This window comes from Mustela nigripes, chromosome 15 (genome assembly GCF_022355385.1).
Source record: "Mustela nigripes isolate SB6536 chromosome 15, MUSNIG.SB6536, whole genome shotgun sequence".
Taxonomy (NCBI): Eukaryota; Metazoa; Chordata; class Mammalia; order Carnivora; family Mustelidae; genus Mustela; species Mustela nigripes.
Window position 1 is genome coordinate 60832081 of NC_081571.1, and position 17465 is coordinate 60849545.

Genomic DNA, 17465 nt, shown 5'->3' on the forward strand with positions numbered 1-17465 from the left:
AAACAAAAATAGTAACTATACAGTAGAGAAACTTTAGAGATATTAAGTAGACATCAGCTTAATCAAGTTCTCAAGGTTGACACCACGTAATAAAACATACTGTCACCTGAATGCCCAATATGCATGAAAATGACAACAGCAGTTTCATGAAATTCTTACCAAAAATGCAGAAAATTAATCTGATTATGGAAAAGAAAAATCAGACAAACCCTTATGAAGAGATATTCTACAAAGTATCTGGTACTTATCAAAAGCATCAAGGAGAATCATGAAAGGCAAGGATAGAATGAAAAACTGTTCACAGATTATAGGAGATTAAGGAGAAATAAATAAATGCAGCATGGGATTATTTGATTCTTTACTGTTTTCTGGAACACAAAAAGCATATTGGGGCAAACTAATAAGACTTGAATATGCTATCATTTATTTACATCAGTGTTGATTCCTGCTATATGTAACATGGTAATACAAATTACTAACATTATGGATAAACGGTGAAGAGTGCATGTGAACTACCAGTATTATTCTGAAAATATTCTATAGGTTTAAAATTATCTCAAAATAAAATGTTCAGAAGTTATTTCATGAATACACTCTGTTTAGATTGGTAATAGTTCACTGAGTTGTTTGGTCAAAGATGTTACAGGATCAAAAGCCTACATTTTCATTCTATCTTCAAGGTACTGGACAAGGTAAATGGACAAAATGAATTCATAATAATCTATTAAGAAATGCACTGAGAGGGCACCTAGGTGGCTCAATTGGTTAAGTGTCTAGCTTTGGCTCAGGTCATAATCCCAGCCTACTGGGATCAAGTCCAACATCTGAGTCCCTATACAGAGAGGAATTTTCTTCTCCCTCTGCCACTCACCTCATTCTTGTGCTCTCTCTCCCTCTCTCCCAAATTAATAAATAAAATCTTTTTTTAAAAAAGAAATACACTGAGATTAAACTATATGTATAATTTAAAAATAAAACTTAGATTTGATGCTTTGTATCCAATATTTTTAAATAGATATGAATTATATTGCTGAAAATAAAAATCAGTAATTAGACAATTATTCAGTGTTTTGAGGAGTGGTTCATCTTACACATATTTTAGTTGCTTTTCTTTTGCCTAGCACTGCGTTAGCAGGACAAGGATCTGCTCGTCATGTCTTATTGTTATTTATTAAACTAATAAACGTGTCATCTGATGTATACTAACCTTGCACTAACATCTGTTTGTGAATAAATACTATTTTCCAGCAAGATAAATGACTAAATCTTCTTTCATATTATAAGTAATAACCCATAGTGCAGCAAGTGAGGTCAATCAGAATCTTAAAACTATGGCAAGTTAGTAACCCTTTTTAAAATATCATACGTGCAAGAAAAAATTCCCAGAGTTACTGGATGTTTATTAAATGCAATTGCTGATGATACTGGGCAGATTCCTTCACAGATGGCACATGTTTAGCTACCATTTCTGAAATTTATTGCCCCAGGACAGATGTCCAACAAACAACTGTATGCCCTTGTGATTTGCTATTTGTGAGGAACTATTTGAAAACTGAAACAAAATGTACTAATCTTTCAATCATACACTTTGATTACCTAACATTCTCACCACAACTCTAAAAATTCCCCCCAAAAGGAAAACAGAAAACTACTTAACTATATTAAGGCTAATATTATACCTAAAATTCTTTAAATCCCTAATTAAACAACTTAGAAGTTTAAAAGGATACTGATTAAATATACATGTAAATTAGTGATTATTTCATTGGTCAGTTACCCTCATTACTATTATCCCTGAATTAAGAACCCTCTTCTTTTTGCCTATTTTAATATATTTAACTATTTACTTCCAAGAATACAAAATAAAAACTATTATCAAAAATTTTCACCATCTGTTAAGGAGATTTTAACCTGTTACTTAGGCAGATGTTCAACACTGGATTTTTGCCAGCACAATGAACATAATCATTTGAATTTACATGTGGGTGTAGAGGAAAAGTGACTTTTTAAAACACATAATCTTTATTAAATAAAAGCTTATAATTAAAACTTTGCACCTCTCCTTGTCTTCTTGTGCTTTGTTATCCTGTCCTGGTGGTGGGGAGTAGAAATATATGGGTATTGCCTATGTACTTAGATTAGAATCAGAAGATATGGAAAAGTCATATCCTTCAAGAGTTGTTCCCCATGGGCTTCCTTGAGGAGGCTGGAAAAGGAGGTGGAAGGAGGTAAGCTGGATACTAAACCACATTTATCAAGGAGCATGTTAAAGTTCTATACTGCAGAGAATGGTTTGATTTTACCTTCTTTGCACAAAGTTAGGATATATTATATTTGAGGAAGGCATAAAGAATTAATCAAATGCTACCACATTTGAGAATAAGTGTTCTGATGTTGTCTAGCTCATCCTTCTATGTAAAATAAGTGAAGGGTAGTATATTAAAAATATTTGAGATTCCTTTGCTTTACAACCAAATCACCTCAGTCATCATCTTTTGCCTCTATACTATACACAGAAAACACATTCACTTTCCATACCCCATCTGCCTTAATCAGAAGCCATAAAATTCTTGTTTGACTCTTGTTAGCCAAAATCCCATGTTTTCACTAGGAACTCCATGACAATTGGTTTCAGAATGCATATTTGACATATTTCCCCTTGTTTGTAGAATTTATGCCTGAGAATTTTATGCTATCATAAAGATCATCTGGTTGCATTTATAGATTTCAAAATAAAACTTAGCTAGATTTTTTTTTTTTTTTTTTAAGTAGGCTCCATGCACAGCATGGACCTGAACATAGGGCTTGAACTCACCACCCTGAGATCAAGATCTGAGCTGAGATCAAAGTCAATTATCATATGGTTTCACTTACTTGTGGAGCATAAGGAATAACACAGAGGAACTTTGGGAGATGGAGAGGAGAAGTGAGTTGGGGGAAATCGGAGGGGGAGACAAACCATGAGAGACTGTGGACTCTGAAAAACAAACTGAGGTTTTGGAGCGGGGTGGGTGGGGTTTGGGTGAACCCGTGGTGGGTATTAAGGAGGGCACATATTGCATGGAGCACTGGGTGTGGTGCATAAACAATGAATTTTGGAACACTGAAAAAAAATATAATAAAATTAAAAAAAAAAAAAAGTCAAGAGGCTTAACCAACTGAGACATCAAGGCACCTCCAGACAGAATTTTTAATTGCATACTTCCTTTACCTGAGAAATAATAGAACTAATTCAACTTTCCTGGATTTTTTCCCCCTTATTTATGTCATATCCAAAACTAGAGTGAAAACTTACTCTGTTCAGTTTCCTCAGTGGAATTCAGGCTGTGCCTTGAGAGCTTCCTATGAGTTCATTAATGTGGCAAAGCTTAGAAGTACAACAAGGTGCCAATTTTCAATTTGTAAATATTTTCATTAAAAAAAAAGCCAGAAAGCTATTTAGATGTTATTGATTACTATGGATATTACTATTAGGCAGTTCAGTCTATTTCATTTGTGATGCTATCACTTGTACTTTATGATCCTCTTGGTATTTATTGTGTTTTATATTCACAGTGGTGACTCAAGCTGCATGGTATAAAACAAAATTTTATTGTGGGAGTATTCAAACTTTCAAATAAGTTCATATTTTCATTTATTTCAGGATTAATGCATTTACTAATGCAATGACTAATCCCTAAGGCCTGTAAAACAATGATACATGGTTAAGTTCATGCGCACACACTCCAAGAACAGGTTACCTTTCCTAACAGTCTCATGACCTCCATTTAAGTATGTTCACAAATGAAATGCCTCAACCTTGAACATGACCTTTGAATAATATTTAGAAATAAACAGAAGAAAGTTTCAAAATTACAAATGGTGTAAACCCTATCCTTAAAGGATCAGATCTTTTATTACCACTAAACTAGAAAACGTTATCCATTTAGGTAACATGTCAACACCAGGGTAATACTGAAGCTACTGAAATTATTAGGGAGGAATTTAATTATATATATATATATATATATAAAACTATTTTTTAAATATTTGAAAAACTCTTTGCAGTCAGGTTAAATAATGTAGCATAAAAGCTACCTAAAAGATCTTCCTACCTTGAAAATCCACCCTCCAACCGCCACCATCATCACCCACAACCACCACCTCCTCATTTTTCTTGCTACCAGTTAATCTCAGGTAAGTAATAGTTCACTCTGCAGTACTGTTTTTCAGGAACCCAAGATGATAGATATTCCATCATGTGTAATATTACCAGTAATTATAGTCACGAATAGACAACATGGCAAATCATAAACCAGCTACTCATATCTTCTCATACAGCTTATGCCCGATCACATTTCATTGCACAAAGTCACAAGACCATATATGGCATGAAACTGTTTTCCTAAAGTGTGTTCATAAGGGAAAGAGCCAGAAAAGTTAAAAAAAAAAAAGGCACTAATTACCACAATCACAAGGCAGAAGATTGACACCCTTCCCATCACTCCCCAAAACTGGTGAGTTATTATGTATATGGGTATAAAACTCCTAGAACTATATGCAGATTCTTACATATACCCCCAAATTGTGCATGGAACTAAGATAAGTAGTTTTACTTTAAATATTTGTTAAGTAAGCACTGCATTTATAGTTCAAAGGTAACAATTATATAAAAACTGTACACACAAATCTCCTTTCCATGTGTTTGTCATCCTGCTTGTATAAGTAACCATATTTACTACCTTATGCTTCTGGAGATTTATGTTAATTCAAACATTTATTCTACATTGTCCTTAATAGAAATTAGAATTCATAAAAGCATTTTACAATTATGCATATGATTAAACCAATCATTTAAATACACTATGGCATAGATAAGATTTGTGTAATACAAACATTTTTGAATGTGAGCTGTAATGGTGTCAATGTTTCTCTTGGGAAATCACTGATATGAGGAGTACAAATTTAGAAAAAATGTTGAGTTATCTAATATGAAAAACTGAACAAATTAAATTTTTGTATTTGATCATAAATAATTTTAACATAGCTCTCCAAAGACTAAGATACACAAGTTTGTTATAATTTGAGACTGAGAACATAAAAAAAATAAGGAGATATAGCATAGTTTATTCATTGTGTTTGAAGGCAGAGATAATATGTATCTTCATAATTGATCCTCAGAAGACTCTTGAGTTTTGGGGGGTTTTTTATTGTTTTTGTTTTTGTTAGAAGCCTCTTGAGTTTTAATGATAGTTAAATAAATAGTTAGTTTATAACTTAAGCAATACCACAAAATTCAGTAAGAAAGATTTCCAAAGCCATGACCTATGCCTGACAACCAACTAGAGCTCTAATTTTTTTTCTTTCCTGTGGTTTAGTTTAATAGTTGAGAACTTTTTAGTCAGATGGTCTCTGTTCATATCCCAATCTGGCCTCCAAGGAAATGTGAGAACTGAGGTGATATAAACTCAATGTCTGTATCCCTTCAAATTCATATGCTGAAGCTGATTCACAATGTGATAGTATTAGGAGGTGGGCCTTTGGGAGATTAGGTCATGAAATGGAGTCCTCATGAGTAGGAATAGCGACCTTATAAAAAAGGCTCAAGAACATTTTTGCCTCAATCTTGTGAGAAATCCACTGTCTATGAATCAAGAAGTTTCCTCATCAGTCACTGAAACTACTAAAGCGACAACTTTGTTTTATTAATCTTACACTTGCCGAACTCCAGAAATGTGAAAAATAAATCTCTGTTGTTTATACACCAAATTCAGTCTATGTTATTTTGTTACAGCATCCTGAACCGACTAAGACACCAAGCTGACTACCCATATAAGCCTAGGTTTTCGCATCTCTAAGAATAACCATATTATCTTAATGTTTTTGTTTGTTTGGGAGGATTAAATGTCACTGTAAGTACAAAACTGAATAGTGGAGGTATACAGTAATCACTCAATAAATGTGGGTAGCATTATGATAGCCACTTATACCTTAATTTTTGATCTTCCCAGATCAAAATATGATAATTCCTCCAGCTTCACATTTTCCAGCCCCGTTACTCTTAGCTATGGTACTTGGTAGAGATTCTCATACTCTAGCGTTGCTATAATGTTGCACCACTGATCATTAAGACTTATTGGTGGTCTTAGTGTTTGTTGCCTCTTGCAGAGCTCTTAAGGGCTTATCAAGAAAGAAAAAAGGTTAATAATTACAGTTGGTAAAAATGAAGTAACACACTTGGAAGATGATAACAAACATGTGCCTAATAATCTAGAATCCAAGCCTCATATATCCCCAGACTTCCTTACCACCACAGCTAAGTACAAGGTTTCATGTTCGCTTTCCTTCAAATATTGTTCCTCCAATCCCCCTTTAAAGTTACTAAAAATTAGCATTCTCAGTCCCTTTTTTAATAATTTATGGAACCATTTTTATTCTCAGTCTGGACTCAGATCACCTTTCCATTTTTTTTCCCTTCAGACTACTTCCCAACATAAGCATTGCTTTAACCAAACTGTTCTACAAACTCAAAAGTGATTTGAATTTCCTATTTTTATGCCTCTCAACTTGTGAATCTCTAAAAATATTTCCAGTTTCATCAGACAAAACCATGGTTATTTTAAGATATACATTAAACCACCATTTAAAATCCTTACCTATATATCCTTGGCAAGATAAGTTTTCTTCTCTCAACTGCAATAAAAGTTAACTCTACCAAATGTATAGCACTTATTGGGGATATTTTGATATTCCTAAATTGATACTGTTAATACATATTTAATTTGATAGTCTTGCCATATATATTGTATCTTATTTTATCCCTAGAGTTCTTATGCATTTTTCATAAATATTTTTGCATTATCATGTTTCTCATTCTGAAATGAGGATTCTCTGTATAGATATACACATGTACACAAATGCAAACACTTGTGTACCCATGTCTGTATATTTATTAGAGAGTTATCAGAGAAGACTCTAGATATTATCTAAAGGTTTCTTATTTGCTCTTCAAAACAGGTGGGAATGGGGAATCATGGCCAAGCAAGTATGCCCAATCCCATTTCTCATGTGTTGGATGCAGAAAGTAAAGCTGAAATGTACAAGCATGTTGGCTCCGATTTTGGTATATAACCATAACATCTCACATTTAGTTTTTAGAAATGGCTTAGATTTGAGTGAATAATGAGCACATGTTAAAGCACTTTGAGAACCATATATCACTATGCTTTATATATTTCGCTTGAATATAGTATTTTTTTTTAGACTTGTGGTTCCAAATCTGAATAAACATCATAATCTCTTGAGAAGGTTAATTTATAAAATCCCCAATCCTTCCATCAGGATTGCTGACTCACTCTATCAATAGTCTTTGGAATCAGGATTTCTGGAATGCTCTTCAGGAGGATACTTTGGGAACCTTTACCTCCAAGCATTCAGAAATTCTATAGGCAAACATGAGTTATAAATATGAATTTTTGTCACTAAGGGTAGGCTGTTCTCTTGTCACTGAATATATAAGCATTATTATATTTGGGATTTTTCTCACCAGTCTTTAGTCACTTTCAAATTCTAGGAGCTTTGAGAATATCATACATTTCCATGTCTTAAGTATTCTATTCAATATAAAAATATGCTTCAGAGTTGATGTGGGAATATACAAGTACACGTTTCTGAAATGTACTTATCACGTTTAACAATTACAATACTAGCAGGTTTGGGCAATTTACAATTTTACATCTCTACTTAGGATAATTATATAAGCAGATGTATAACATTGGGAGGCTGGCCTGGCATGATGATGAGTAAATGTAGAATGAGCCATTGTTGAGTGAATTTTTAACTGTCCAGAGTCAGCAGTTTCACTTTTTTTTTTTTTTTTACATTTTATTTATTTATTTGACACAGAGAGAGAAAGATCATAAGTAGGCAGAGAGGCAGATAGAGAGAGAGGGGGAAGCAGGCTCCCTGCCAAGTAGAGAGCCTAATGTGGGGCTTGATTCCAGGACCCTGAGACCATGACCTGAGCCCAAGTCAGAGGCTTAACCCTCTGAGCCACCCAGGCACCCCAGCATTTTCACTGTTCTGATTCCTAAAGTATACCTTTTGTAAAATGTTCCATAAATGAAAAAGCACTCTCCTATTCCTACAAATTCACTTTAAGTTGAAATTCTATGTCTGCTGATGGAAGATGTGAAGTCTCCTCAAGAATTTTCTAATGGACTTTCGTGAACTGGAACAGTTTAAAGGTGAAGAATCTGAGAAGGATCTTCCTGAAATTGCAGTTTTGTTTTACCTGGATTGTTATAGGAGAGTGAATGAGGACATTCAAGAAATTCTGAAGACTACTAAACATCATAAATCACATCTGTCAGTGAGGATTTTCATGAGTTCATGAAGTATTTGGTCTGCAACTATATTCTAATAAACAAACATGTAAGTGCCCTTTGAGTGCTCAGAGCTCTCTCATATCTCCTTTAAACTTTAGAACTCAAGCAAAGATTCTCCTCAGCAATAGGTAAATACAAATGGAAGAAAAGTTAGTCACTAATATATAGTCAAACCATCTCCCAAAGGCAAAATTCAAAGCTTAGAGGAAATCCTGAGAGGCTGTTGACTGCTACAATGTGAAAAATGTATAATGTGTCCTTTGAAACTAGAGCCAGAACTTGTCTCAATGACACTAGGGTGATATACCCAGTTATGATACAAATGTAGGTAACTATAGGCAGGTATCTGCTATTCACATTTAAAACAGTGGGCCCCAGCTTCTCCTGTTAAAGTTACTATTAAAGCAGTTTGCCTGTAATTGTTACTTTGACATAGATTTGCTAAGTTAGAGAACCTGCTGTCAACTTCAAAAAAACAAGGGGTGGAATAAGAAGTGATATTTGTGAAGAGAATCAATAGGATCTCTTTGATGATTTATTTATTTCTAAAAAGAAAAAAAATATTCTGAAGGTGCCATATGAAGTTCTTAGTTTTTATTCTGAGTTGAATTTACTTAATTACATAAGATTTTAAGAAAATATGATAAACTGAACTGAAGAAATGCTTTTGAGAAATTGCAAGTATAAGTATTTACTTATTTCCTAAGATATCTTCATGAAAGGGACATTTATTTTCCTTCACTTATCTACAAATAAGTAACTCTTGTAAGGTGCTTACAATATGCCAGAGTATATGCCAGACACTGTTTTAAGTGTTTTACATATATTAACTCACTTAATCCTCACAATAAGTCTGTGAGGTAGGGTCTTACTACTTCATCTTACAGATGTAAAAACTTAGAAACAGAGGGGCACAGAGTGCTGGTCATGATCACACAGGAAGAGCTGGAATGTTTGCAGGCCCCAGACTGTACAATGAGTTTGAGAAGGACAATACCATGAGACAGCAAATGTAATGCTTAAACAGATGGATTCTGGGCACAGACTGCCTGGGATCAACTAGATTCAAAAAATTCTCCAAATATTACAATATGTCTACCTTAAAATATCTTCTTAAAACCTTGCTAAGTGTAATAATTAGACTAATTGGCTTTTTAGCATCACATAGCTAAGAAAATAGATGTTCTAGGGGCACCTGGGTGGCTCAATTGATTAAATATCTTACTCTTGGTTCAAGTCATGATCTCATGGGTCATGGGGTAGAGCTCTACATTGGGCTCCCTGCTCAGCATAGAATCTGCTTGAAAGATTCTTTCCCTCTCTCCCTCCCCCCACTTGGGCATTCTCTCTCTCTCCCCCCCCCCCAAGTAAAAAAATAATAAAAAAAAATTTTAAAAAAAAGAAAACAGATGCTCTAAATTCTAATGACCTATTCTACTTAATAAAGTGTCTGATTTCATTGTTAGTGTTTGACTACTGACAACTTTTAGGTCCCACCTCTGTTCCTTGCTCTCTAACCCCACATGTAGTTAAGATAGTAAGAAAGCCCCAAATCTTCCTTGGCACAAGTGGAAATACAGACTATGAAGCCCTGGCCCAAGAGATGGAACCCTGCCCAACTCCACCAAACAATCACAACAGACATCCCAAATCCAGCCCCAACTTCCTTACTCATATCATTCCAGACTGGCTTGGTACCAATTCTTCCCTCCCTAGGAAATTCTTCACATGAGTTATAAACCTTTCCATGCCTTTTTATGCACATGGAGCATCAGTTATTTCAATTTTCAAACCAGGTCTGGGTAAGAGTTGGTGTCACCTTATGCCAGACCACCACAAATGTCTAATATATACACTGCAAGAACTAAGTATTAATCACTTTCATTGTATCATGAAATTAACAGATACAGATAACAGTCTGCTAGTTTGGCCTGGTATACATACATATTAGCTATGAGGAGGTTCACCTTTCTCCTTCCTTTTAACAAATTAGTATGTAGTTAAAATTTAAGTATACTATCATATAATAAAAATTTTTTGAAAATAACTGATAATAAAATTACCACAGAATAAAAAGTTCAGCATAAGGAATATGGCCAATAATATTATAATAACTTTGTGACAGATGGTAAATACACTTAACATGATAAGCACTTCATAATGTAGGGAGTTGCTGAAACAGTGTTGTACACCTGAAACTAATACTGTATGTCAACTCTACAATAAAAAATAAAATTAAAAAATTACTCCAAAATGAAAAATGGGATAATTAGATCAGTTTTGAAGTTATTAAAAAAGTTAAAAGTTTAATTTTCATACCATTTATTAATTTTACTTCTGTACATAGGTCCAAAGGAATTGAAATCTGGAACTTTGAAGAGTTACTCATCCATTTCATAGCAACATTATTTGTAGAAGCCAAAAGGGAGAAATAAACTAAATGTCCAGTGATAGATAAGTGGATAAACAAATGGTATACATATACAATGGAATATTATTCAGCCTTGAAAAGGAGTAAAATTTTGATACATTTTACAACATGGATCAATCTTGAAGACATTATGCTAGGTAAAATAAGCCAGGTATAAAGGGACACATTTTAGAAGTATTTTACTATACTTAAAAAAAAGTTTAGAAAATTATCCCATTATAACCAAAGTCAGTACTTATTACATTTATGTCTTCTCTCATATTTATTTTTGAGTCTGCAATGCTTATTCACATGTTATATAATCTATACAAGGTTTCTGTACCAAAATGAATGCTAGACTATATAGATTCCTGGAATTCTTACAACCTTTACTTCAACAGGGGTTCCAATTATAATAATGTTTGTCAATAAAGAATATTCCCTACACATTGAATCAAAGACAATTACTGCCAGAATTTACTTCAAAGAAATTAAAGTAACCATATTTATTTTCCTTCCTTTCTTCTTCCTGCTACATAGAAGCTAGATATGAGCAGTGAAAGGAACACCCAAGGCAGAGTTCCAAGTTCTAGAAGATGAACCATAGAGACATGAGCTAGAGGCAAAAATGGCGATAAATAAGCTACACATTAAAAGACAAGGGAACTCAACATCTTGAGCTTGGGCCTAAGAGATCAAGAGCCACAGGTACAGAATATGTGCTTTCATCTTCCACCTCTGCCTTAGGGTAACCCAAAGATTCATTATAATGCATTTGCATTGCTTTATAGCTCCCACTTCCCTGTGGGAAATGGTGCCATGATCAATCTCACACAAAACCTTTAGGGTTAAAACTTCTCTCAACATGTAGAAAGAATTTCCCAAAAGATTGGAAGCAGCCTCCATTAGATACTACCCCACTGTATGTCACAACACTTCTCAGCTCAGACAGAACCAATAATACCATTCCAAAACAATCTAGGGGTTGGTTCCACCTTACAGAGCCTACCCACTCTCCCTCCTTGAGACTGTACTTTCACTTGAATAAAGTGCTTACTACTTCCCTTCTTGCCTTCCTTATTCCAGTGTGAATCCCCATACTAATCTTCTTGTGGGGAATCCAAAGACCAAGACCTCCATTTATACAATGCAGACTTTCTCACCCACAACACTCCCACACCATGTTTTAAAGTAATAAAAAAGACAAGACAGGTAATTATGCATTACACTTGAATTAAATCTTATACTACCTATACAGATTATTATACTTCCCAAAGACTGAAATAAATACCATGGTCATAATAAGAGGAACTAAGATAGTGGCTTAGTTGGAAGACCCTAGGCTCATCCAGTCCCTCAAATATAGCTAGATTAACTATTCAATGATTCTGAATACTCAAGAAATCAACCTGAGGACTTATACAGAACAAATTGCACAACTAGGGAGAGAAAAGAGACCACACTGAGGAAGGTAGGAAGCAAGGAAATGTGGTTTGGGGGAGAAAAAGATTTCAGAGGCTGTGGAGGGAAGGGAGCCCTGGTCACAGAGAAAGGCAAGAGAGAAGAGCACACTAGGGAATGCACCAGGAGATCATTCCCAAGCCATTGGCTGGGAAAACAAGAGGGACTAATTTTCAAGAGTTTTTGCCATCAGCAGGGTTTAAAGGCTAAAGGTAATTTTTGCTGCTTGTTTTAGGGAAAGGAGGAATCAGTTATTTATTTGTTTGTTCCAAATTTTTATTTAAATTCCAGTTACTTAACATATAGTGCAATATTAGTTTCAGGAGCAGAATTTAGTGATTCATCACTTACACAACACACACACTACCCAACTAGTATCCTTATGCTCATTATAACAATGCCCTCCTTAATTTCCACAGCCATTAAACTCATCCCCCTGTGCTTGGCTGAGATAGAGCCCCGAGGTCACCACCCAACTCCTGGAGAAGAGGTGGGCAAACAACCCAGTCAGACAGTGTGATCTGAGGAATGCCCAAAGTGCACACGGGGTAAACCCTTCCCTCTTCTTAGAGTGCATCTGTGAGAGGTGGTGTTCACAGAAATGCCTCTCCTGGGACAAAAGAAACTGTGGGGTCCATTTCCCTCCCTTGTTATACCAAGTCTCACCAATCTGCATTCTGCTGGTACTGCCCTTCTCAGGCAAGTATGCCTCAGTCCCAGTGCAGCAGCCTCCCTCCCCAGAAAACCAGCAGAAACCCCTCCCCACACCACATAACCTGACCAGAAAATTCTGCAAGTCTTCAGTTCTAGTGGAAGTAGCATCAGACTCATTTAGCAAATAGACCACTATGCATCTAGTTAAAAACTCATCACACTCTGGTTAAGAACCAAAAACTGTCCACTGAGGGCAAGGAGAACCTCTGCAGATGATTGGCCTGAGGGATAAAGCAGCCAAAACACAGTACCAGAATGCATGTAACAGACACCAGAGACATTCCTTGAATCACTAGGCCCTGGACACTACATGACATCTTCTTCATGAAGCCATTACTCTTAGAAGCAGGAAACACACACAGAAGACAGAGAATTAGACAAAAATGCCAAGACAGAGGAATTCATCCCGAATGAAGCAACAAGGAAAGGTCACAGCTAGAGATGTAATCAAAACAGATACAAGTAATAAACCTAATAGAGAATTTAAAGCAACAATCATAAAGATACTTGTTGGGTTTGAGAAAAGAATGAAAGACTTCAGGGAGCCCCTTACTACAGAGATAAAAGAGTTACAAAACAATTAGAAATGAAAAATACAATAACAGATTCAAAATAGACTGGATACAATGAACACAAGAATGGAAGTGGCAGAGGGATGAATAAGTGATACAGGAGATAAAATAGCGGAAACTAATGAAACTGAACATGAGAGAGAAAAAAGAATCATAGAACATGAGGATAGACTCAGGGAACTCAGTGACTCCATCAAATGTAACAACATATTATTGGAGTTCCAGAAGAAGAAGGAAGAGAAAAAAGGGCAGAAAATTTATTTGAAATAATAATAGCTGAAAAAGTCCCTAATGTAGTGAAGGAAAAAGACATCCAGATCCAGGAGGAACAGAGAACTCCCATCAAAATCAACAAAAGCAGATCAACACCAAGACATATTGTAATTAAATTATAGATTTAATTACAATATATAATTAGAAAATTAGAAAAAATTCCTAAAAGCAGCAAAACAAAAGCAGTCCCTAACTGATCAGGGAAGACCCATACAGCAAGCTGCAGATGTCTCAACAGAAACTTGGCAAGCCAGAAGAGAGTCATAGGATATATTCAATGTGCTGAATGGGAAAAATCTGCAGCCAAGAATTTCTATCCGGCAAGGCTATCATTCAGAATAGAGGGAGAGATTAACAGTTTCCCAGACAAACAAAAACTAAAGGATTTCATGAGTGCTAAACTAACTCTTGCAAGGGAACTCTGAGTAGAAAGAAAAGACAGAAAGTGACAAAAACAAGAAAGGAACAAGGAAAATCTCCAGAAACAATGACAAAACAAGTAATAAACACATACTTAAACACATACTTATCAATAATTATCCTGGATGTAAATGGACTAAACATTTCAATCAAAAGACTTAGGTGCGGAGTTTGGAAGTTCTTTATAGATTTTGGATATTAACCCTTTATCAGATTTTTCGTTGGCAAATATCTTCTCCCATTTTGTAGGCTGTCTTATAGTTTTGTTAATTGTTTCCTTTACTGTGCAGAAGCTTTTTATCTTGATGATGTCCTATACTTCATTTTTGCTTTGATTCCCTTGCCTCCAGAGATTATGTCTGGTAAGAACTTGCTATGGCCAGGGTCAAAGAGGCTGCTGTCTGTATTCTCCTTTAGGGTATCAGGTTTGAAAGGGGTTAAAAAAAAAAAAACATGCATGCTCTCTATCATCTATTATCTATTTATCTATATTTGTATATCAAGCACTTAACATATATAACTTTGCCTATTTACATGAGCAAGATTTTGACATAGGAAAGAGTTCTCTGGTGATGGCCTTACTGAATCAAATATAGGAAAAACTGCTATAAAGAAATGAAAACTTAAGGGGTTTCTAGGTGGCTCAGTCAGTTAAACATATGCTTTCGCCCAGGTGATGATCTCAGGGTTCTGGGATTGGGAGTCTCCAAAAAGTGGGGGGTTTGCTTCTCCTCTCACTCCCCTTCCATGCTCAAATAAATAAATAAAATCTTAAAAAAAATGAGAGTTTATAAAAACACACAAAAAAAGAAACAAGAGTTAGAGAGTCAATCAAGAACTTTAGTTTAGTAAAAAGGGTGTCTTTAGTTATAAGAGTGAATTTGTTAACTAGAAATCCTGGATTTTATTTTTTCAGGTATGTAATATATGTAGTCTGAATGAAATGGTGAAATTACTCAATGCTAAAGCCCATAGCAGCTCTAAAATCTCCTAAATCCGTATGATTAACATACACATTTATTTATGATGAAAAGAACTTATAATTCAAGACTGACATATGTAGCTGTCTTTCTAGGTATCTTCTCTAAAGACCTCCATAGTTCAGAACCAATTTCACTAGAATAATCTGGGATTATCACTGAGTTTCAACATAGTCTAATCCCACCAATACTTGTATCTGTCCATCTGTGAATATTACTCATATTTTGGTGAGAAAAATTATTTAATGAGAAGCTTTGAAGTCATGTTTGCAGCATGAGGCTGGCTCTGATTCCTTCCACACCCCCACACCAATTTCTGTAACATTAGGGGAGAAAATCCTCCTGTAATCTGAACTTTCTTGCACTTCTTTTAGCAAAGAGACTGCTTGCAGAGTGAAAATAAAAGACATTTATCATGTTAAGAACTCCACTAGCAAAATTAGTTACATGTAGTCTGATCTATTACAACAGGGCTTTAGGGTCTGTGAAATTGCTGTAAAAGTGTAGCGACTGAAGCCCTGCTTTTTCTTAAACAGTGTATTTAAGAATGCAAAATCTGCTATCACCTATTCCAACAAATACTCAATTTGATCTTCTGTGTCTCTATCTACTCTAAGAAGACTATCTCGATTATGTAGAATTATGGTATCATACTTCAAACTGGTTATTTCAACTGGGATGAAATTTTGTGTGACAGGTTTGCCTTAATTATAGTATATTAGTATACGATTACATTACTGTTTAATCTAAAATAGAGTAATTTTCAAAAGAAAATAAATTAGAGTAATTTTCCCTACACAGTTAAAGAATTTGTTTTGTGTTAGGGTCAGTATCATAACGTTCAACTGCATCACTAGAAAAAACTTATCTTCTTGAAGAACACATTGTTATAGTGTTTTAGAAGCATGTAGTCAGGAGTTAAAAGCAGTGCATTGTTCAACAGCTGTTCCACATTTCCAGGAGTTATTCCATGGTGGTCTCAGAAACAGTCTGTGCTCATGACTGTGGTGGCCTCAGTAGTTTGACAGATTTTTTGATTCCTCACCAAACTGAAGAACAATCTTAAAAACGTATCTCTTGCAAGGAAGGAATATCTTTGACAGTTACTCAAAATAGAATGCTTATATTCTTACTAAATTATTTAAATTAATATAGATGCTTGAATCAGACAATTTGTGCACAAACAATAGTCCAAAACCTAAACTGTCAGTATGTTACAACTAGAAAAAAAAATGGGGGTGACAGGGATAAGTAGAATTGAGTTTTAGTGCCAAGTTTACTTAATAATTTTTGTAAATAATTTAATTTGTGCTTGTTAACTAATGTCAAAAGTGGTATCAGATTCAATATATTTAACATTTTAGAGAGCTTCTATGAGAAATAAAATTGCAGATTAGAAAAGAGTTCTAGTTCTTTGGCTCCCCCCACCGTACCTTACCCATCTTTCATTTCCCTAAGATCTTCTGGAGCATATCTGTCTTCCACACCCTCACCTATGAGGGTTGCCCCATGTGAATGCAATCTGCTACCACTCTGGGGCCCAAATGAAGCCTTAGGCTGCCAAAAGAGCAGGAATCACCAACCCATAAAAGTGAAATTAACTCCTGTGCACATACTTTGAGTCAATGACATATGGAGTATGGAAGAAACCAGAAGAGGAAATGTCTCTCCCCTTTTCTCTCCAATAAACTTCTCCAGCCGTGACTTTTCTCTACAGCTTCTCCAGAGATGTCACAAATGGCTGAGTGACTGGCTGACTCTGTTCATGAGCTGTAGCCAGCTTAATAATGTATGACTTGGCTGAGGAAGACAGACTATTAAACACGGAACAACAATAAGGTCTATGACTGCTACCACAGAAGTTCAGGAGGATTAGGGACACAAACTATTCCTAGTTTAACTCCCAATCTAGCAAGGCGGGAATTAAGGAAGATTTCTGGGAAGAGAAAGGTTTTTCTTTAAAGTAAGACTTGTCTGTTATGTAAGAATATTCTTAGATCAACAGAGGTCTTTTGGAGAGGGATCACATGTGAGAATCTCCAGAAATAAAAGAGGGTATGGTAGGGCAATAAGCAGACAACATGAGAAAGCGTCAGGGAGAGAGGGGGAGGGAGGGGAAGGAAGGAAAGGAAGACTATGACGGACTGAGAGGGAAGTTTAGGTTTCATTCTGTGTTAAATAGCCAAACTATCCTAACATAAAACAACATGCTTTTAAATATTTGTCTTGGGATTGTTACTTTAGCTTAAGACTCATATGAACTTCTAGC